Raw genomic sequence first — 7112 nt, forward strand, 5'->3', positions numbered from 1 at the left:
GGATAGTGATCTAAATGCTCCCACATCAAGAGAACGCAGATCTCCTGATACTGATAAAGTTTAGTTTGTATTGCTACTTGCTTTAGAGTAGTATAGTGATATAACTGCTCCCACATCACGAGAAAACCTTTCTCCTGATACTGACAGATCTAGTTTGTATAGCCATAGCTTTAGTGCAGGATAGTGATATAAGTGCTCCCACGTCAAGAGAACATCGTCCTCCTGATACTGATAGAGTCTATTTTGTATAGCCATAGCTTTAGTGCAGGATAGTGAGATAAGTGCTCCCACGTCAAGAGAACATCGTCCTCCTGATACTGAGAGATTCTATTTTGTATAGCCATAGCTTTAGTGCAGGATAGTGATATAAGTGCTCCCACGTCAAGAGAACATCGTCCTCCTGATACTGACATAGTCTAGTTTGTATAGCCATATCTTTAGTGCAGGATAGTGATATAACTGCTCCCTCGTCAAGAAAACATCGTCCTCTTGATACTGACAGAGTCTAGTTTGTATAGCCATAGCTTTAGTACAGGATAGTGATATAAGTGCTCTCACGTCAAGAGAACATCGTCCTCCTGATACTGACAGGGTCTAGTTTGTATAGCCATAGCTTTAGTGCAGGATAGTGATATAAGTGCTTCCACGTCAAGAGAACATCGTCCTCCTGATACTGACAGAGTCTAGTTTGTATAGCCATAGCTTTAGTGCAGAATAGTGATATAAGTGCTCCCACGTCAAGAGAACATCGTCCTCCTGATATTGACAGAGTCTAGTTTGTATAGCCATAGGTTTTGTGCAGGATAGTGATATAAGTGCTCGCACGTCAAGAGAACATCGTCCTCCTGATACTGATAAGTATCTAGTTTGTATAGCCATAACGTTAGTGCAGGATAGTGATATAAGTGCTCCCACGACAAGAGAATATCGTTCTCCTGATACTGATAAGAATCTAGTTTGTATAGCCAAGCCTTAGTGCAGGATAGTGATATAACTGCTCCCACGTCAAGAGATCATCGTCCTCCTGATACTGATAGAGCCTAGTTTGTATAGCCAAGCCTTAGTGCAGGATAGTGATATAACTGCTCGCACGTCAAGAGATCATCGTCCTCCTGATACTGATAGAGTCTATTTTGTATAGCCATAGCTTTAGTGCAGGATAGTGATATAAGTGCTCCCACGTCAAGAGAACATCGTCCTCCTGGTACTGATAGATTCTAGTTTGTATAGCCAAGCCTTAGTGCAGGATAGTGATATAAGTGCTCCCACGTCAAGAGAACATCGTCTTCCTGATACTGATAGATTCTATTTTATATAGCCATAGCTTTAGTGCGGGATAGTGAGATAAGTGCTCCCACGTCAAGGGAACGTCGTCGTCCTGATACAGATAGAGTCTCCTTTGTATAACCTTAGCTTTAGTGCAGGATAGTGATATAAGTGCTCCCACGTCAAGAGGACATCGTCCTCCTGATACTGATAGAGTCTCTTTTGTATAGCCATAGCTTTAGTGCAGGATAGTGACATAAGTGCTCCCACGTCAAGAGAACATCGTCCTCCTGATACTGATAAGAATCTAGTTTGTATAGCCATTGCTTTAGTGCAGGATAGTGATATAAGTGCTCGCACGTCAAGAGAACATCGTCCTCCTGATACTGATAAGAATCTAGTTTGTATAGCCATAGCTTTAGTGCAGGATAGTGACATAAGTTTTCCCACATCAAGAGAATATCGTCCTCCTTATAGTGATAGTCTATTTTGTATAGCCATAGATTTAGTGCAGGATAGTGATCTAACTGCCCCCACATCAACAGAACACCATTCTCCTGATACTGATAAGTGTATAGTTTGTATAGCCATTCCTTTAGTGCAGGATAGAGGTATAATTGCTTCCAAATCAAGGGAATATCGTCCTCCTGGTACTGATAGGGTCTAGTTTGTATAGCTACTAGCATTATTGTAGTATAGAAAATAAACTTCTCCCACATCAAGAGAACGCAGTCCTCCTGATACTGAAAGGAATCTAGTTTGTAGAGCCATAGCCTTAGTGCAGGATAGTGATATAAGTGCTCCCACATCAAGAAAACATCGTCCTCCTGATACAGATAGAGTCTATTTTGTATTGCCATAGCTTTAGTGCAGGATAGTGATCTAAATGCTCCCACATCAAGAGAACGCAGTCCTCCTGATACTGATAAAGTTTAGTTTGCATTGCTACTTTCTTTAGAGTAGTATAGTGATATAACTGCTCCCACATCACGAGAAAACCTTTCTCCTGATACTGATAGAGTCTAGTTTGTTTAGCTAATAGCTTTATAGTAGTATAGATATATAACTGCTCTTACATCAAGAGAATATCATCCCTCTGATACTGACAGAGTCTAGTTTGTACAGGCAAACTTTTAGTGCAGGATAGTGATATAAGTGCTCCCACATCACGAGAACACCTTTCTCCTGATACTGACAGAGTCTAGTTTGTATAGCCATAGCTATAGTGAAGGATAGTGATATAAGTGCTCCCACGTCAAGAGAACATCGTCCTCCTGTTACTGACAGAGTCTAGTTTGTATAGCCATAGCTTTAGTGCAGGATAGTGATATAAGTGCTCCCACATCAAGAAAACATCGTCCTCCTGATACTGACAGAGTCTATTTTGTATAGCCATAGCTTTAGTGCAGGATAGTGATATAAGTGCTCCCACTTCAAGAGAACACCTTTCTCCTGATACTGATAGAGTCTAGTTTGTTTAGCTAATAGCTTTATTGTAGTATAGATATATAACTGCTCATACATCAAGAGAATATCATCCTTCTGATACTGACAGATTCTAGTTTGTACAGGCATACTTTTAGTGCAGGATATTGATATAAGTGCTCCCACATCACGAGAACACCTTTCTCCTGATACTGATAGAGTCTAGTTTGTATAGCCATAGCTTTAGTGCAGGATAGTGATATAAGTGCTCCCACGTCAAGAGAACATCGTCCTCCTGATACTGATAGAGTCTATTTTGTATAGCCATAGCTTTAGTGCAGGATAGTGATATAAGTGCTCCCATATCAAGAGAATATCGTCCTCCTGATACTGATAGAGTCTATTTTGTATAGCCATAGCTTTAGTGTAGGATAGTGACATAAGTGCTCCCACGTCAAGAGAACATCGTCCTCCTGATACTGATAGAGTCTATTTTGTATAGCCATAGCTTTAGTGCAGGATAGTGATATAAGTGCTCCCACGTCAAGAGAACATCGTCCTCCTGTTACTGATAGAGTCTCTTTTGTATAGCCATAGCTTTAGTGCGGGATAGTGACATAAGTGCTCCCACGTCAAGAGAACATCGTCCTCCTGATACTGATAGTTTCTCTTTTGTATAGCCATAGCTTTAGTGCAGGATAGTGATATAAGTGCTCCCACGTCAAGAGAACATCGTCCTCCTGATACTGATAAGAGTCTAGTTTGTATAGCCATAGCTTTGGTGCAGGATAGTGATATAAGTTCTCCCACGTCAAGAGAACATCGTCCTCCTGATACTGATAGAGTCTCTTTTGTATAGTCATAGCTTTAGTACAGGATAGTGATATAAGTGCTCCCACGTCAAGAGAACATCGTCCTTCTGATACTGATAGAGTCTATTTTGTATAGTCATAGCTTTAGTGCAGGATAGTGATCTAAATGCTCCCACATCAAGAGAACGCAGTCCTCGTGATACTGATAAAGTTTAGTTTGTCTTGCTACTTTCTTTAGAGTATTATAGTGGTATAACTGCTCCCACATCACGAGAACACCTTTCTCCTGATACTGATAGAGTCTAGTTTGTTTAGCTAATAGCTTTATTGTAGTATAGATATATAACTGCTCTTACATCAAGAGAATATCATCCCTCTGATACTGACAGTGTCTAGTTTGTACAGGCATACTTTTAGTGCAGGATAGTGATATAAGTGCTCCCAGATCACGAGAACACCTTTCTCCTGATACTGACAGAGTCTAGTTTGTATAGCCATAGCTATAGTGCAGGATAGTGATATAAGTGCTCTCACGTCAAGAGAACATCGTCCTCCTGATACTGACAGAGTCTAGTTTGTATAGCCATAGCTTTAGTGCAGGATAGTGTTATAAGTGCTCCCACGTCAAGAGAAATCGTCCTCCTGATACTGATAGTGTCTAGTTTGTATAGCCATAGCCTTAGTGCAGGATAGTGATATAACTGCTCCCATGTCAAGAAAACATCGTCCCCCTGATACTGGCAGAGTCTAGTTTGTATAGCCATAGCTTTAGTGCAGGATAGTGATATAAGTGCTCCCACGTCAAGAGAACATCGTCCTGCTGATATTGACAGAGTCTAGTTTGTATAGCCATAGGTTTTGTGCAGGATAGTGATATAAGTGCTCCCACGTCAAGAGAACATCGTCCTCCTGATACTGATAAGAATCTCGTTTGTATAGCCATTGCTTTAGTGCAGGATAGTGATATAAGTGCTCGCACGTCAAGAGAACATCGTCCTCCTGATACTGATAAGAATCTAGTTTGTATAACCATAGCTTTAGTGCAGGATAGTGACATAAGTTTTCCCACATAAAGAGAATATCGTCCTCCTGATACTGATAGAGTCTATTTTGTATAGCCATAGCTTTAGTGCAGGATAGTTACATAAGTGCTCCCACGTCAAGAGAACATCGTCCTCCTGATAGAGATAGTCTCTTTTGTGTAGCCATGGCTTTAGTGCAGGATAGTGATATAATTGTTCCCACGTCAAGAGAACATCGTCCTCCTGATAGTGATAGTCTATTTTGTATAGCCATAGATTTAGTGCAGGATAGTGATCTAACTGCCCCCACATCAACAGAACACCATTCTCCTGATACTGATAAGTGTATAGTTTGTATAGCCATACCTTTAGTGCAGGATAGAGGTATAATTGCTTCCAAATCAAGGGAATATCGTCCTCCTGGTACTGATAGGGTCTAGTTTGTATAGCTACTAGCTTTATTGTAGTATAGAAAAATAACTACTCCCACATCAAGATCCCACATCAAGAGAACATCATCCTCCTGATACTGATAGAGTCTTGTTTGTACAGCTACTAGCAATAGTGTAGTAAATATATATAAATGCACCCACATCAAGAGAACGCAGTCCTCCTGATACTGAAAGGAATCTAGATTGTAGAGCCATAGCCTTAGTGCAGGATAGTGATATAATTGCTCCCACATCAAGAAAACATCGTCCTCCTGATACAGATAGAGTCTATTTTGTATTGCCATAGCTTTAGTGCAGGATAGTGATCTAAATGCTCCCACATCAAGAGAACGCAGATCTCCTGATACTGATAAAGTTTAGTTTGTATTGCTACTTGCTTTAGAGTAGTATAGTGATATAACTGCTCCCACATCACGAGAAAACCTTTCTCCTGATACTGACAGATCTAGTTTGTATAGCCATAGCTTTAGTGCAGGATAGTGATATAAGTGCTCCCACGTCAAGAGAACATCGTCCTCCTGATACTGATAGAGTCTATTTTGTATAGCCATAGCTTTAGTGCAGGATAGTGAGATAAGTGCTCCCACGTCAAGAGAACATCGTCCTCCTGATACTGAGAGAGTCTATTTTGTATAGCCATAGCTTTAGTGCAGGATAGTGATATAAGTGCTCCCACGTCAAGAGAACATCGTCCTCCTGATACTGACAGAGTCTAGTTTGTATAGCCATAGCTTTAGTGCAGGATAGTGATATAACTGCTCCCTCGTCAAGAAAACATCGTCCTCTTGATACTGACAGAGTCTAGTTTGTATAGCCATAGCTTTAGTACAGGATAGTGATATAAGTGCTCTCACGTCAAGAGAACATCGTCCTCCTGATACTGACAGGGTCTAGTTTGTATAGCCATAGCTTTAGTGCAGGATAGTGATATAAGTGCTTCCACGTCAAGAGAAAATCGTCCTCCTGATACTGACAGAGTCTAGTTTGTATAGCCATAGCTTTAGTGCAGGATAGTGATATAAGTGCTCCCACGTCAAGAGAACATCGTCCTCCTGATATTGACAGAGTCTAGTTTGTATAGCCATAGGTTTTGTGCAGGATAGTGATATAAGTGCTCGCACGTCAAGAGAACATCGTCCTCCTGATACTGATAAGAATCTAGTTTGTATAGCCATAACGTTAGTGCAGGATAGTGATATAAGTGCTCCCACGACAAGAGAATATCGTTCTCCTGATACTGATAAGAATCTAGTTTGTATAGCCAAGCCTTAGTGCAGGATAGTGATATAACTGCTCCCACGTCAAGAGATCATCGTCCTCCTGATACTGATAGAGTCTAGTTTGTGTAGCCAAGCCTTAGTGCAGGATAGTGATATAACTGCTCGCACGTCAAGAGATCATCGTCCTCCTGATACTGATAGAGTCTAGTTTGTATAGCGATAGCTTTAGTGCAGGATAGTGATATAAGTGCTCCCACGTCAAGAGAACATCGTCCTCCTGGTACTGATAGATTCTATTTTATATAGCCATAGCTTTAGTGCGGGATAGTTAGATAAGTGCTCCCACGTCAAGGGAACGTCGTCGTCCTGATACTGATAGAGTCTCCTTTGTATAACCTTAGCTTTAGTGCAGGATAGTGATATAAGTGCTCCCACGTCAAGAGGACATCGTCCTCCTGATACTGATAGAGTCTCTTTTGTATAGCCATAGCTTTAGTGCAGGATAGTGACATAAGTGCTCCCACGTCAAGAGAACATCGTCCTCCTGATACTGATAAGAATCTAGTTTGTATAGCCATTGCTTTAGTGCAGGATAGTGATATAAGTGCTCGCACGTCAAGAGAACATCGTCCTCCTGATACTGATAAGAATCTAGTTTGTATAGCCATAGCTTTAGTGCAGGATAGTGACATACGTTTTCCCACATCAAGAGAATATCTTCCTCCTTATAGTGATAGTCTATTTTGTATAGCCATAGATTTAGTGCAGGATAGTGATCTAACTGCCCCCACATCAACAGAACACCATTCTCCTGATACTGATAAGTGTATAGTTTGTATAGCCATACCGTTAGTGCAGGATGGAGGTATAATTGCTTCCAAATCAAGGGAATATCGTCCTCCTGGTACTGATAGG

Source organism: Anabrus simplex, chromosome X, assembly GCF_040414725.1.
Source record: "Anabrus simplex isolate iqAnaSimp1 chromosome X, ASM4041472v1, whole genome shotgun sequence".
NCBI lineage: Eukaryota > Metazoa > Arthropoda > Insecta > Orthoptera > Tettigoniidae > Anabrus > Anabrus simplex.